The following is an 18,144-nucleotide window of genomic DNA, read 5'->3' on the forward strand; positions in this document are numbered from 1 at the left end:
TTATTGCCCTATTAAACACTGCAAAATGTTCTTATTCTTATTGATGACATCATTGCAGAGTGAAATCTCCAGTTGCCTAATTTGACATGTTCCCATGCACGTGAAGTCCCTGTAAATGAAACTGGCCTTCTACAAAGTTTGACATTGGCAAAAAAATGTAGGTGCAGTCTTGCAGTGTGAGATTTCTTTCAACAGGCATATGACAGTCAATGCTGCTTTAAGCTTGATGGTTAAGATAAAAAAATCGCAAAAAAAGTGTCTGGTTCTACACCTTAACATGGGATGACGTTTTATATATCCTCACACTTTCACGACACATAAAAGGTATTCATACAGTACTTCAAAAGTTCTGCAACTCAATACATTTGAATTTTTCCATGAATTTGAAAATTTTGTGTCAAAAAAGCCATTGAGGAATTTTGAATAAAGTGTTGAATGACTCCCATTTAGAATGGCTGTGTGTGGACACCTCTGAGCAGTGTGGAAAAAAGCCACGCATAATCAGACACTCAAATCTCTGCCACTCAATCTGTCAGTCTTTGAATGTCATGTCTCAATCTCTCCATCATTTATCTTTGCCTCAGGGACAGAGAGCTATTACATTGGATCAAATGTCACAAAGCAATGGAGACCGATACATTCCATCCAAGTATTAAGAGAACCTTTTTGTACTTGCCTTTTTTAAGACTTTGTCCTGTGGCTTTGTGAGCCTACAGATGCAGACCCAATTTTAATACTAATGAGTTTATTTATAAAATGCATTCCACATATAACAGGACACCTAGGCATAATTATTCAATTCAAATCAATGACATAATTCTTTATGTTTTGTCCCGGAACTTGTCCTATGAAATTCCTCTGTTGTGTGGCTAATTGGATTTTTTCAAAAATACCAATTCAGTAATTCCTCTTTTCTTTCCAATCCAAACTTCACTTCAATATCCTGTGGGGCATAGCCAAGATGGAATTTCAAAACGTGTTGAAAGGGTCCTAGTTCTTACCTTCTAAATTTTGCAGTATTTTGCAACACCCTGTATGAGAACATTTGAAAGAAGTGCTACTGTTGCTTCGCAACACTTCCAGCTCAGATGGCGAGAAGTTTTAGAATTCACCTATTCAGACTAAATTAAAGACCTGTGAAATGAATTGGAAATAAAATATGCAATAGCTGTCTATCATAATTTTTAGCCTGGATGATGAAATTGTGCTGTAATGGTGCGGCAGGAATTGTGCTGTAATGGTGCTGACCCGTTACACTATTGGGAGGGTTTACGGACCCTTACTATGGACAGAAACTAGAAGATGAGAGAAAATGGGAAGCTAAATTCAACAAATTTAGACACAAATTCTATGCATCTGTCAAATAGTCCAAAAACTATAATGTTGCTCCAATGTTTTGAGAGAAATATTTTGTTTAAATGATCTGAAAATGGGCATCCAAACGAAAAAGGATGCTGCATTTATTTGTAGTTTATTTCATTTCCGCAACTAAGCACAGCATTTTATTTGTTTGTTTGTTTATTTTGATTTACGTACATAATTGTCCACATACATAATTGTCTATATTGTATATTGTGTTTTTGCTGTTTTGTACATTGCCCATTTCTATATTATTGTATATTATTATTATTTTTTTTTTTCATCTGTGTTCTGTCCTGTTGCTGTCTTTCTGTTGCACTGTGGAGCTTCTGTCACTATAACAAATTCCTCGTATGTGGAAAAATACTTGGCCAATAAAGCTCATTCTATTCTATTCTACACTGCGTTCCAAATTATTATGCAAATTGGATTTAAGTGTCGTAAACATTTAATTTTATATTGTTCAATTAAACTTATGGATGGTATTGTGTCTCAGTGCTCTTTGGATCACTGAAATCAATCTCAGACACCTGTGATAAGTAGTTTGCCAGGTGAGCCCAATTAAAGGAAAACTACTTAAGAAGGACGTTCCACATTATTAAGCAGGCCACAGGTTTCAAGCAATATGGGAAAGAAAAAGGATCTGTCTGCTGCCGAAAAGCGTCAAATAGTGCAATGTCTTGGACAAGGTATGAAAACATTAGATATTTCACGAAAACTTAAGCGAGATCATCGTACTGTGAAGAGATTTGTGGCTGATTCAGAGCACAGAAGGGTTCGTGCAGATAAAGGCAGAATGAGGAAGGTTTCTTCCAGACAAATTCATCGGATTAAGAGAGCAGCTGCAAAAATGCCATTGCAAAGCAGCAAACAGGTATTTGAAGCTGCTGGTGCCTCGGGAGTCCCGAAAACCTCAAGGTGTAGGATCCTCCAGATGCTTGCAGTTGTGCATAAACCTACTATTCGGCCACCCCTAACCAATGCTCACAAGCAGAAACGGTTGCAGTGGGCCCACACATACATGAAGACTAATTTTCAAACAGTCTTGTTTACTGATGAGTGCCGTGCAACCCTGGATGGTCCAGATGGATGGAGTAGTGGATGGTTGGTGGATGGCCACCATGTCCCAACAAGGCTGCGACGTCAGCAAGGAGGTGGCGGAGTCATGTTTTGGGCTGGAATCATGGGGAGACAGCTGGTGGGCCCCTTTAGGGTCCCTGAAGGTGTGAAAATGAACTCTGCAAGGTATGTAGAGTTTCTGACTGAGCACTTTCTTCCATGGTACAAAAAGAAGAACCATGCCTTCCGTAGCAAAATCATCTTCATGCATGACAATGCACCATCTCATGCTGCAAAGAATACCTCTGTGTCATTGGCTGCTATGGGCATAAAAGGAGAGAAACTCATGGTGTGGCCACCATCCTCCCCTGACCTCAACCCTATTGAGAACCTTTGGAGCATCCTCAAGCGAAAGATCTATGATGGTGGGAGGCAGTTAGCATCAAAACAGCAGCTCTGGGAGGCTATTCTGACATCCTGCAAAGAAATTCAATCAGAAACTATCCAAAAACTCACAAGTTCAATGGATGCAAGAATTGTGAAGGTGATATCAAAGAAGGGGTCCTATGTTAACATGTAACTTGCCCTGTTAGGATGTTTTTGATTGAAATAGCTTTTGATTTCAGTAAATATGACCTCCTAATGCTGCAAATTCAACAAATGACCATTTTCAGTTTTTTACAACCTATGAAATGTTTTCAAACTCTGTTGTGCATAATAATTTGGAACAGTGCATTTTGAGTTTTTCATTTTTTAAATAAATACTGTTGTCAGTGGGAGGTTTGTTCAATAAAATTCCAAATGTACCCTAACTGTTGATTACTTGAAAATTATACTGACTGTCATTTGCATCGACAAATTAGGAAAACCAGAGAAAGATATCATTTGCATAATAATTTGGAACCCAGTGTATTTATAGGTGTTTAGTTGTTGTGTTCCTGTAATAAGTGCAAATGTGCAGTTTTTATGATAGGGCATTTCTACTTGATTTGACACTTTAAATTACTTTTGCTGGTGTAACCCAAAGTTGCTGCCTTGGTTTAAATTTAAGTTTTACATTTAAACTTTTCATAAGCAATTCTATGATCGCCCATCGCCATTGCATTGTTTTATAATTTTGTTGCCCACTCTAACTAGAAATTCCTTTCGGGACGATCCTTGACTAACTATCCAAATGTCCTGAAACTTCCTAAAGCGATTTTTATTTCAAAATACATTTCTTGTGTTGTCATTGAGATCACAGTGCAGTATACTGCATGTGTTTTGAATTTGCAGACTATGTGTTTGTGTTGCATTCTGATGGTTTGGCTGCTTGCGGAGCCAAGCGGGCCACTGGCACATGTGAACTTTTTCTTATCATTATGCGCTTATGAAATACATCTAAATGTGAAATAAATTGCAATTTTCTTTTGGCTCTAGGGGAATAATTGTTCATGCTATCGGACTATTCGAATTTAATGTCAAATGCAATATTACAGCATTTGAAAAAGGATCAACGCGACAGCTATCTCTCTACAGTCACTTACTGACATATAATTTATTATATGAACTAACCATTACCATATCCAATCTGGTATATATTCGTATTTTGTAATAAGAACAGTATTAATGACGGGTGATTAATCACGAATATTGGTTTACACTTCGCAGATAGACCGTTCTGCCAGAGTATTAACTCTAATGTGTTGGAAAATATTGAAAATTATATCTGACCCCAGCAGACGTATAAGACAATATGAAATTCTCTGATAGCGAGATGCAGTTAATCCGCACATTAAACGGGGTTGAGGTTAAACATTCTGCTCCATCTCCTTCAAACAGCCTTGTCACATCAGCCATCTTAGTAGCATCGTACATTCAAGCTTCATCTATGTAAACGTGCGGATACTGGTTCAAACCTCATTTAAAAAATTGAGCACGGGCAACTGAACACAAGAAATGAAGAGCTTTGACTGTAGTGTGCACTAGATGCTTCTCAGGGAGCTAACTAAATGGATCAGTCTGATTAGGTCTAAATTGACCTCCTCGGAGCGGGCCGTGTGGCGCGGGCTTCATTTCCATGTGTAGATTAAATGGACCCAGCAGTGGTGGATTTGGTTTAGGGTTCAGCACTTGTCACCTTCCATCTACTTTGGCAAATGGGGGTAGACACACTGCGGATGACGCCTCGGCTGTGAAGCATAGACAGCAGCAGTAGGTCTGTTACAGAGTACAGAGAGTGCAAATGGAGCCAAGGGAGAATGTCGTGTATTGGTTCGATGAGACACAAAGACAGGGAACAGAGGACGCAGGTGCAGACAGCGGGTAAGGGGTTAACACAGACTTTAATCAAAAAATACAAAACACAGACCCAAGTGGGGGTAACATAACAAAACAGGGGGGAACGAAAACACGACAGGACTGGACTAAAACTGACTACACCCACACAAGACTAAAATGAAGACTTGACATAATATACAAATAACTAAACTAGACTAGACTAGACTAGACTAACAAAGCACAGGACCTCACCAAACAAATGACACGAATGACAATGATGCACAGGACAGAAAACACAAGGGCATTATAAAGGGGACAAATCAAGAGGTGTGGGGCATGAACTAATTAACAATCAATAAGGAGGAGACGAAAGGGCGGGAACAGAGACGCAACACCGGAGAGTGGAAGACCAACAGTGTCAAAACGCCTCTCTCCACATAAAACAAGAGGTTCTGTCATGATTCTGCCACTGGGTCAAGAAAAGCAAGACAAGATGGGGCAGAACCATGACAGAGAAACTGTTCTTCAATTCATTTTCTCATTGATTGTATAGAGTGAAAAAAAACACTGTTAGTGAGAAGAAATGTTTTTCCTAGACAAAGGAGACTTAAGAAGCTCGCGGCTACACTCTAAAAATGCTGTTATTTTGTACCCAGTATTGGGTCAAAAAGGGACAGAGCCAGCTGTTTAGTCAAATTAACCTAGAAAATGTTTCAATTTTACCAAACTATGGGTTGAAACAACCCAGCACAGGTTCCTTTATAACTCAAAATCTGGGTTTGTCCTTTTTTGACCCAATGCTGGGTTAAAATGAATCCAGCATTTTACAGAGTTAAGCTATAGCTCTGTACTTATAAAGTACAGAGAGAGCAAACCGAGCCAGAGGAGACACTGTACTTCAGTTTGTTTTCTCGTTCATTGTATACTGAAAGAAACTTTGTTAGTGAGAGAATTTCTTTTCCCTATTACATAATATAATATATCATTTTTTGTAGACTTACATAAGGTTACAACAGATATTAGTGAATCTTATTACCTGAAACAAGAGTTTTTGCTGCAATACTTTTGGTAAAATAATGATAATGAAATTTTAAAATGAAATTTAAAGTAATTTGAATAACCATGGGCTTTTAGTTTTTCTTTTGCCAATGACGGACCGCACAGCCTGAGGCATTAGAGAACCCTGGCAGTCCGGGGCTCAGGGCAAACTGATTTATTATCATATTCTGACCTACATCAGCTGGTCATAAATGATGTAACTTCCTTGTTATGTTCTCTAACACACTGTGAGATTTTTCTGTCCGAACTCTCTACTTAACGTATTGTTTGCAACTGTACCGTATCTCAAAGCCAGCTCTGTGAACTTTAAATCCTCAGAGAGGCAGCGAGAAGGTTAGAGGAGAGACGCTGCATTTTATTGCTTTTAGAATCTAAAGTAGCAGACACTGAAATATGCTGCCCAGAAAGGGGCAGGGTCAAATGGGATTTACAGCGCATATGTTTAAGGCTGATACTGTCATGGTTCTGCCTCACCTAGTCTTGGATTTCCTGGTCCTGAGGCAGAGCCATGACGAAGTCTTTGGTTATGTGTGGAGAGAAACATATTATTGTCCTTTTGACAATAATATGCGTTCTCTCCAGTATCTCGTCATTAGCCCCGCCCCTCTCGTTTCACGTATTGCTTCCCGTCCGTGTTTCATTACCCTCACCTGCCCTGTGTCATTATCCCTCGTTTGTCCTCCCTATATAATACCCTCATGTTTCATTGTCCTGTGTCGGTCATTGTATGTGTACCTCGTTCGTGTGCTCCTTGTCTCTTCAAGTCCAGCCTTGTGTTTTGATGTTTTGACGTTTGGTCGTGTTAGTTCTTGTTATTTTGGTCCTGCTGTTTTTGCCTCCTCGTGGGAAGTACTTTTGTTTCTGTTTTTATATTTAGTTCGGTCTTCGTTACCCCATTGTGGGTCTTTGTTTTGTGTTTATTTGTTATTAATAAATATCCGTGTTTAACCCCTTCATCACCGCTGTTTTCTGCATTTGGGTTCTTCCACCACGCCAGTCGTGACATACTGAGTCAGAGTGTTGTTTCGGTGAGCTGGATTGCTGTGATTCTTTACAATACCTTTTTATCTTTTTTAATGTCTTAAACGATGCAATTGTCTTATAATTTGATGGTAAGGATTTTCTGCTGCTTCAGCGAGTCCAAATCCAATTAGTGTAAAACTTTGTGTAAAGAATTGTTAAAAATGCAGTGCATCCACAGTGCATCCACTTTTATCAGTTTGCATGTTCCCTGGGAATTAAACCCAAGATTTTAGTGTGGCTAGCACCATGCTCTTTCAATTGAGCAATGGGAACGCTGAATCTATCTGTAAATGTGTGTTTTACATTTGTTGAGCATGTTCTAGGAGCTAAAAATCGTTATTTCTTTCTTTCCCTAGCTCCACTCTGCATTGTAACAAATTGATAAGAAATCTTTAGAGACTTCCTCAACCAGACTACAGCTTTCTATAGATCTCAACAACAGCAGAAACAGGATGATAATATAGAGTTAAAGGTCCAGTGTGTAGTTTTTTGAAGGCTCCATTGACAGAAATGCAATATAATATACATACTGTAACTGTCTTCAGAGGTGTATAAAGACCTCACATAATGAAGCGTTATGTTTTTATTACTTTAAAATGAGCTATTTATACATACACCGAGGGTCCCCACATGGAATTTGCTATGTTGTATCTACAGTAGCCCTAAACGGACAAACTGCTCTACAGAGCGCGTTTTGTAAACACGTACCCCCTTCAGCAAAGAAGCGAAAACGCAACGAAAATCTTAGTTCTGTGCAGCCACCGTAGTGCTTCGAAAGGGAGGGGTGGAGTAAGCTGTTGGTTGCAATCCGCAAACTCACACCTGGATATCTGTGTTAAAGGGATAGTTCGCCCTCAAGTTATTAAAAACCTGTATATGACTGTTTTATTATTCTGTAGAACAAGAAATAAATATTTTGAGAAATGTCTTAATTCCGTAAAATAGATGTCATGGGGGCCAATGTTGTTTGGTTACCACCATTCCACCATGGGGCAGTTGTGGCCTAATGGTTAGAGAGTCGGACTCATGACCAGAAGGTTGCCGGTTCGATTCCCAGGGCCGGTGGGTAACAACTGAGGTGCCCTTGAGCAAGGCACCTTACCCCTACTACCCCTACTGTATTTTATACCATGGGTATCGTATATTAACAATATTGCTAACAATATATTTTTTGAATATTCAACCAAAAAATGCACATTATATACTTAATAATCATGGGTAATGTTTTTATCTATACAGTACAGTTAGCAGAATCCTAACCATATCCACAGTTATCACACATACTGTATTTTTAATTAATAAATAAATATAATATACACAGTAACAACATACATATTTTTAGTGGTTTATAGCACACAAATAATGAGAGGTACATATGCAGTGACAGTGTGTTTGCGAAAATTCTTAATGTATTTTAATGTAATCTCAGCACACAAGATCAATGAATCCCAATCATGCAGGATAAAAGCAAACCCTGTTAGCCATCTACTAATATTTTTAGTACAGAAGCTTTTATAAGCACTAGCTAATGATGTCTTTTTTGTTTTGCATGATTTATTTGAAATTCATGAGGTGTCCAACTGCACAAGTTGACATGTGTCTCCATGGGGATAAATTATTGAGAAGACTTTGGAGTGTGGCAGCTGAAAGTCGAGTCCATTAATAATGCAGCGGCCTGTATACAGTTAAAGCGTTATTATTTCTCTCGTAAGGTTTAACTTTTTGCTTCACTGGTGTCATTCTTCTTATTCCGATATTAGCGTGACATAACCATTAATCTAATTCCGGCGGTTTCGAGACATGTATCTGGTTTGAGGAACATGTTGGGCCATAAAATGCTAGATGTAATTTAGAAATGGCCCTCTTGTGTTGCCAATCAAAGGGCTTAACTGCCCACGTTTCTGTGAGAAAAATCAAGTCTCGCTTCTCAATGAGATTATCTCCTTGGATCGTTTGCTTTCCCTGGCATTACGGCGAGAATGAACCATAAAGCAAAGCTCAATGCTATCAGAAGATCATTCTGGAACGTTCTAGCAGTCTTCGGCTCCGTCGTGGTCTAGGAAACCGGCTTATCGTTCAAAAAGATTGCAGTAGTGTATGTGGCTATGTGTATGTCTTCATGTGTGTGTTTCAGTGTTTGGGAGCAACTTCAATACATTTTTATTACTGTGACAATAGCTCAGCTGTTATCATAATATTGCAGCTTATGGCTTGTTTATTATAATGCTTTACTGTATATATCACTATAATTTTTATTTATATTCAAGATAAATAATTTTATGGTTTTCTCATTTTATCGATTAAGTGTAAATGTATATGCATGCTTGATGTTGATACCCAATTCAGATGGTGTCCATTGTTTTTATGTCAGAAAAATACAGTATATTTTACAAGTTATTGACATTTAAGTAGCACCAAGATGTTAACAGGTGTTATACTTATGCAAAGAAAAAAAATTCTGTATATTAACTGGCAATATATTAAATCATATTAAAATGTATAGAATAAAACAAAGTATTACAATTAGGGATGTAACGATTCACCGTGAGCCGGTTGAAAATCGGTTATAATGAGTGACGATTCAAATCGGTTGAGGTGTGAACTGAATCGCAATACATTTTTTGAACAGCAGGGGCCGCTATTTTCACTGCAAATCTAAACGTGGACATGCTGATATTTCTTAAATGCAAAAAAATCCAAGAAAAGCACATACAGTATTAGTTTGTTTATATCAAAGAGACTTTTTCTATTATTAATTTTTTATAAAATTGCAGTTTAGTTTTGTTATTTGAAATAAAACATTATTTTATTATACAAAGAAACGTGAAGCATTTAAGAAATAATGCAAGGGAAGTTGTTCATTTCTAATTTGTTTCAACTAATTTTGTAAAAATAAATCGTGAATAAATCGCATCGTGAGATCAGAATCGTGACTCGCATCGCATCGTGAGCTGAGTGAATCGTTACATCCCTAATTACAATATTGCAATATATTGAATTATACACAAGAAATTGCCACTTTTAAATATTCAAAAATATGAAACGTGGCACTTAGTTGTGATATATGAAAATGTATAAATTAATATATTGCATTATATTTTCTAGTATAAATACCCATATATTTTTGTTTGGTGCAGGTAACGCATTGGTATGAAAATTTTTCATACCAATGAAAATACAGGTTTGCCAGTAACTTACTGTAGATTTAATTTACAATTTTGTTTTGAATCAAGACTACATATCTTAGGTCACCTTTCTTGTTATGTAAATGTAACGTAATTTAAGAAGTATTTACTATTTTAACTATATAGTAATTAACTATTTTAACAAAAAAAACAAGACAAAAATGCTAAGGAAGGATGTCATTTTTTGAAGTGTTGCTGTGCTAATGCCAGATTCATTTTGAATCTCAAAAGTCAAAGTGTTTTAATTTTGGTTAAAGTAAAGTTTAACCACTCAAATTAAAAACAGTACTAATAGGAAAGTAAGTAATTCTACTTTAAGTTACTAGCAAACCTGCTGCAAAACTACAGCAAAGTTTTACATTGTACATTTAAAAAACCATCCAATGCACACTCACAAATCTCGGGAGAAGCATACCCTCCAGGTATTTTGTGCCTACTGTTAATTTTGTATACTGAGGTTTCGGACATACTATTCATAACTCAAAATATTTTTATATATAGTATAAAACTAGGCGATTTCGGACCCAAGTTATGTTCTCCAAAGAAAAACATGACCGCAGCTTAACTATTTTAACTTTTAAGTAGCAGTTTCAAAGTGGAATCCCGAAATCTGTTCTGTTACACCTTAAATTGCTGTTAGATTGACAAAGACAAACGCACAGAGGCTTGTGTTGAGAGTTGGGTGAGACATGTGTAGCATGGACAGAGAAATCTCGTGATGACTCTGCCAGGCTTTTCTTCTCTTCTCGGTTGTCCTGAGACAATCGTCCAGCTGTCTGATGGTCTCTCTGCTCGGTAAAGAAGAGTCCACACATCGATCATGCTCTGAGGGTGCCAGCATCATTCAGAGCCTCACTCGACACTCTCCGATGGATGGACGCCAAGCATTTCTGAATCCTAAACTGGCTCCTTTGCAGAGCGGGCTTCCAGTTTGGGACAGGTCCATGTGTGCCAGCGTTCCGTGCCGCTATCTAAGCTACTCTGGGGTGTTATGTTTGTTTGCGGAGCTTGTTTATCTAGCAGAAGCTTTTTAGGGAGGAAGCAGAATATAGGAATGTATCAGAGAAAGCAGACGTGTTGCACACTTTGCATCGGCCTGCGCACAGCCTCTGGCATGATATATAAACACACGGATACAGCGGGAAATCAGATGCCTGACATACAGTGTCAGATACTGTACATGTACCCATGCTTATTAATTCTGTTGAGATACCTTAGTAGTACAATTTAGACGATGAACTGAATGTTTTTTGCTGTTTTATACTGTACTTTGCTTTTTTAATTTAGAAACAGTTGTGAGATATTAAGTTGAGCTCTGTGATCTCTACAGTACGATTGAGCTCATTGCATGTAACTTTGGCTCAAAAGCATGCCGTTGGTTGAGCTAGCAAGGGACATATAGCACTGAGATAAAAAATAAAAAAAACAAAAAAAAATGAGACGACTACTTTAAACATCTAAAAAGTTACTAAAACAGTGTATATGAATGGATAAATGAATAGACAACACTGCTAATTGAAGCCGGAGAGAAAAAAAAGTCACTGAGATATGCAAATAACTAGCACTTGGTTTGTGGGTCAGTTGAACACGCTGCAAAACAACCAACCAACTAACAGCAGACTGTTCCCTCTTACAGCTGCACCATGCCTTAGGGTAAGGAAGGAAAAACACTAGAAAATAAAACAGTGGGGTAAATATATTCCAATAATCACCTTAGCTGCCTCGTTTCTGGATAGCTGTTTACAGATACACACACCATTACACACTTTGTTATATAGCAAGACATGTAAATTAGAGAAGTGCCAGGAAAGCAATTCCCTCCGCAGAACATGACCAGGGGGTTGCTCGATGTTGCTCTGCCTGACCAGCTGTAAAATTAGGAGCAGGTGAGTTGCTTGCAATGTCTTTGTGGGGTAAATAATTTATATTAAAAACGTCTTTCACAGAAGCACTCAATAGACACCGAGGGGCATTCAGGCCAACGTTTGGCCAAGCGGGTTTTAAAAGATGCACATGCCCGTAACGAAGTATTTTTCGACACAGACGAAAGCCGCTTCAGACATCTTCCTGGAGCAAAAGCAAATTTACACTCTAGAAATAGACCTGTTCCAGCGTAGCGTAGTGGAGCGTTTCCCCAGATGTCTTGGTTTGATTTGGAGAATGATATATGCTTGAGGTGTTCTTCGAGTAGACCCAAAGGACAGGGTCTGCTGGCAAAAGCTTGTCCCTCACAGTCAGGCTTTTGCAAGAAATGAAATATGCCGTCTATTCAAAATAGGTCTACAGGTCTTAAATATTATTAAAAGGTTTCTGTCTTAGACAGCGCACCAATCCGTAACAGCTGAGGTCAAACCGCTTGTTTCTACATTGAATTGCGAAATGTTACTTCGTGCAAAACAATTGTGATCACAGTCTCAAATCATTTCGGAGCTATAAATGCTTCGCTCCTGTAATTGGTGAGCATGCTTTTCTTAATGCAATGGGGTTCTTAAAGTGTCCGTCACCGTTATTTAATAATGGCCATTGCGTGCAACTTTGACTTTTCAAACAGCTTGCTGTGGGTGACCACAGGGAGCAAGTATTGATTGAAACCCATAAGCCAGGAATGCGAGAGAGGTAGAGTAGACATCTTCCTAAAGTGCCAGCTTCTGCCCCTTCAGCATTCATCTCCTATCTGCTCTCACTGTTATTAGGAAAAATATATACTCCTTAAAGGTTGCCCTTTAATATCTCAGCAGACTTAATGGAGTTCTTATTTACGGTATGTTGCAAATGAATATCAACTTTGACTCATGTTTTTTTCTATTATAAAAAATAATAAGAGTCAAACAAGACAATTGTGGACACACAGTAGGAGTATATAGTTAAACCTTATGTCATTCCAAAAGAGAATGATTTCTTTTCTTTTGTGGCACACAACAGAAGATATTTTGAAGAATGTTGGTAATAAAACAACATGTCCATTGCATGGACACAAAAGCATAGAGACATTTCTTGAAATATCTTCTTTTGTCCGAGGAAAGAGTCATATACAGGTTTTAAACAACATGATGGTGAATAATGATGACTGAATTCATGCATTCATTTATTTTTTTAATTTTGTTAAACTATCGTTTTAAAGAAACAGTTCACCCAAAAGAAAAAAAATGTCATCATTTGCTCACCCTCAAGTTGTTCCAAATCTTTATACATTTCTTTGTTCCGCTGAACATAAATATATTTAAAAAAAAGCTTGTAACCAAACAGTTCTTGGCCACCATTGACTCACAATGGTAGTCAATGGTGCCCCAGAACTGCTTGCTTTCTTATATTCTTCTAAATATCTTATTTTGTGTTCAACAGAACAAAGACATTTATAAAGCCATTTTTCCTAGTCAACGGTGGCCAAGAACTGTTTGGTTACGAGCATTCTTCCAAATATCTTTCTCTGTGTTCATCAGAACAAGAAATGTATAGAGATTTAGAACAACTCAAGGGTGAGTAAATGATGACAGAATTTGTATTTTTTTTATTTGATCCCTTTAATGTCTGTAGTGCTAAAATAACTTGGTTTAGACAAACATTATTTTTTTTAAATCTAAAGTCGTGTCATCGCCTAGTGCCTTTTTGCAGTCTACACTTACTTTCTCCCCCATTCTATAACATCTACACCAAATTCCAACCTCTTTTAATGCTTCGGTTTCCTACAACTCCCCCTCAAAACTGTGTTTGTGAGTGCATTTGTGTGTGCAAAGAGAGAGTTATGAAATAAGAGATATTTTGACTATTCCACATGCAATAAGGAGAAGACGATGTAAGAAGATAAGAGGAGAGCGATGGAGTTTAGGGGAGCTCAGCTGACACAACATACACACATACACGTTTGCCTGCGAGCGAGCGTCAGGGAACAGATATTTTGTTTGAATAAGGTGATAGATCATTGTGGACCCGCTGACATGGATTTATCAAGCTCTCCCCTCACTGTGTTGGGTTAAAGGTACATTTTGTCCCTTTAACGCAAGATTCTGCTTGCTGAATTAAAAGTATTCAGATCAGTTTACTTGCAAATAAGCCAAATCCAGAGGAAAAGTAGCACAATGGCGTCTCCAGGCTTTCCTTTAAATCATTCAGTGAAAACACCATGAGTGTGCCAAAGCGCCATACATCTTTCCCAGACATGTTCTTGTAGCACATGGTTCACTTTACAAAGTACTTTGGAGGATATTTTCTGGTTCAATAATTAATTAATGTAGCAGGAAGACTCTTCGTTCCACTGAAACACTAAATATGATTGCCCTATGGCCTTTCTTTTTGATCTTTCCCTTATTCTGCTTGCTGATTTACATAAGTGTTTGATTAAAAGAAACTAAGTAGATTAAAAAATTACAGTTTTCGTAGATGCTTTCTGAGGGATTTAATGAATTATTGTTGGAACTGTTTTGGCTTGCAGTGATATTTTATTGTAGAGATAACTATAGATGAATCTGTTGGGAGTTAATGGGGTTCAGTTTTTTGTGTGGATGATTTTAAAGATTGCGTTTCTACAGCATATCACAGAAATGTTTCAGTGTTGTTTGAAAAGGGTTTGTAGGAGGAGCGTAAATCTTTCCTGTAGCTCAGTGGTTAGAGCATGGCGCTTACAACGCCAAGGTTGTGGGTTCGATCCCAGGGGATTGCATATACTTAGAAACAAATGTATAGGATAATGCAATGTAAGTCACTTTGGATAAAAGCGTCTGTCAAATGCATAAATGTAAATGTAAATGTAGGGGTGTTTAAAAACACGTGCATTGCAAATGAGTTCTTAGCAGTTCCCACTTGCCTCATTTGTAAATATTTCTGCTAAAGGATTGATGTTTCAACCACTTAAATGTATATAATCTTTACATTTTCTATTCCTATATGTGTGTTTATTGAATAGATTATGTTTCCTCTAAAAATCTGAGTGTTGTGTACTTGTACTACACAACAAGAGGCCAAGAAAAGACTAGAACATCGCTTGTGGATCAGCAAAATGAATATTTCAGATAAATTCCCTACTGAAATGTCTAAAAGGTCCCTCGCTGTGATGAGAACGCAGAGAATACAGTGGGAGCCCACAACAAACGCTAACACTTCAAATAAGACCCCATCGCACTCACTCATTTGCATAACAAGTTGCTCGTTTTAACATTACATTTCTTGCTGTGAGCTAAAAATATTAATCACTTTATTGCTGTGATTTTCTTCTCTCTGCTTTTTGCTTATTTAAAAGACAAAAGAAAACAATTTGCTATGAAGGCCACTTTGAAGAATTCGAAGGTCCGCTGCTACAGTACGCCTTTGTTCACAGCCGCTGTTGGTGAGAGAAGTTGTTTAGCTCTGTGCATGAGCTATGATGTCACAGTTTGCCAACTTTTTTCTGTTTATTTTAGAATTACCTGAGAACGAGTTTGCACCTTCGAGTCACTATAGGTCCCCATATCATCATATTTTCACCCTTGTGTCATTTCAAACCTGTATGATTTTCTAGTTTTCTTTTCTGTGGAAAATGTTATTTTGAATGTCTTGTCTTGTTTTATTGACACAATGAAAGTAAATGAGGAATAGAAATAGAAAAAACTCTCAGTGGTATAATGGTAGTCCAAAGTGTGCCAGAACTGTTCGCTTTCCTACATTCTTCAAAATATCTTTTGTGTTCAACAGAACATAGAAATTTTATAAAGCAATTTTCCCTACTATTGTAGTCAATGGTGGCCAAGAACTGTTTGGTTACAAGCATTCTTCCAAATATCTTTCTGTGGTCATCAGAACAAAGACATTTATACAGATTTGGAACTCAAGGGTGAGTAAATGATGAGAGATTTTTTATTTTTGGGCCAACTGTTCCTTTAAGTGATGTAGTGGTCTTTTGTAAGGGAAGAAGATATTGTTTCTATTAAGAGAGTGTTCTCCATCAGCAGTGCCCTGACACAAATCCTCTTGGAATGTCTAGCCCTCAGCACCATGCTTTGGGACTGTGGAAAGAGTCCCTGATCACCCCATCTCCTGTCAGCACAACAGACCAGCTCAAAGCAGTACTGGAGGACGATATCTCTTTAACTCCACTCCAAAGACAGAGGGGTCTAGTTAAGCGCTGTTGTGTCAGTTGGTGTCTCAATCCACTCACTAGTTTAGTGGTAAGTGCACAGCCAAGGGAGTCAGATGTTTCTAGTGTTGTCCTACTGTAAAAATCCTGGCAATGCATTAAAATGTTATTTTCCTAGAAATTCCCAGAACGTACATATATGCTGGTTCGTATATGTGACCCTGTTTGTGCAATCAAGGCTAAAGTCATAATTTATAAGATTAGAAGCTTCAGTATAGCCATAACATGGTTAAAATAGGTAATGTGTTGCTATTGCTGCAAATGATCGATTATATAATAGATTTCAATATAAAGTACTGAGATTTTTATTATATAATTATAAATACATAAATAATGATTTTATTGACAGTATTTTACTAGGCATTGATTTCAATCTTTGACAGGGATTTACACAGTCAATTTTAAAGGGATAGTTCATCCAAAAATGAAAATTCTGTCATCATTTACTCGCCCTTTTGTCATTTCAAACCTTTATGACTTTCTTTCATCTGCAGAACACAAAAGAAGATACTTTGAAGAATGTTGACAACCAAACAACGACGCTACCAATTCACTTCTATTGTATGAACACAAAACCAGTGCAAGTCAATGGGTACCGCCGTTGTTCGGTTACCAACATTCTTCAGAATATCTTCTTCTGTGTTCTGCAGAATGCTCTTTATATTATGTAAGATCATTTTATGCAACAACAAAAAATCACAAACATGACTTTAGTTGGGTTTTCACAGAAAGAGGCACATACTTGATTAATGTCAAAATATCATAAACATTTGAAGGATGAGCATATATCCTACAATGGATTTGTACTTTTTACCAACTACAACAAAGAGTTGATAAGGAAAACATATGATAGAAAGATATTTGTCATGGAAAGTTATATAGAAATGTTATTCATAAATACCAGCTACGTCTCAACTGGTGTCCAATGTTATTTTTACGCCTTTTAATAGGCGCCACACATACAGTAATTGAGTCATCAATGTTCCAATGTTTAGCGCAGGTGTCTGAATCCATGTTCACAACGTACTGATTCACGTCAAAGCAACAAGGGACGAGAATCAGACACACCCAGTGAGCCAAAGCAGTTTACAACGCTTACTGCAGCCTGGCCTAATCAAAGAACAACATGGCTAATGTTTGTTAGCTGGCAGATGAGCAGTGGGGTAGATATGGATTTATGCTGGGTTGAGCATCACATCAAAGCCAGGCAAATTCATGCCGGTGGTAAAGTTCAATAAAAATAGCGAGATGAAAGCTAATGAAAGACAAACATGCACACATCAGAGGTGAAGAATGTGATGGGTTGGAGACGTTGGTGGGGGTTCCAATAGGCTTACAGGTTGATCTTCAGTTCAGTCGATACTGTGAGATGAAAAGACTTTGGTTTCAGACTGTGTGGTCCGATGCTGGGTGCACGCCACGGTTAATCTTTGTAACTTTTTCCAGACAGGTACTTTAAATACAAACAAACAGGGTGGATGTAGCTACTTTATGTTGATCAGTTTTATCAAAGGTTTAAGTTGAATGTTAGAAGACGCACCAAAGTCTCCAGTGAGACCACCCTGGTTCAATATGTTGGTCAGCCATTTAGGCCAGCCTAGACCAACATTGTCAACCTTTCTGAGAAAACTTGAGAAAAGCAACCAAAAGTTAGAAGAAATCCAGCATGAAAGCATAATAAGGCTTTCAAAGAACAACAAATCTTATCAACTGTGGAGTGTAATGAGCGGAATCAGCCTTTAAAAGCACAGACTACATTAATGCAACATAAAACAACCTTTGAATTGCATTAAATCACACCTTTCTCTTCCGCCTGTCATCTTGCCATTATTCAAAGCATTATGCTAGCGCGTGTAGCGTTCCTGCGTCCCTTCGGCTGTCATATATTTTTCTGCATCAATGTCAGAACAGCACATCTTTCTGTGCATAAATAATCGACATGTCTTTCAAAGCGGGTGAAGTTAATAGGGCTGGGGCCATCATTAGCTGCGTCTCAGTCTTTCGCGCTAAAGCCATTAAACGCGGCTGTCACGGAGCGTGCATTACGTTCGGTGCGCTTTACCTACGCTGTTGACTGCTCGACAGCAAGAATCT

This window comes from Triplophysa rosa, linkage group LG10, assembly GCF_024868665.1.
Source record: "Triplophysa rosa linkage group LG10, Trosa_1v2, whole genome shotgun sequence".
NCBI lineage: Eukaryota > Metazoa > Chordata > Actinopteri > Cypriniformes > Nemacheilidae > Triplophysa > Triplophysa rosa.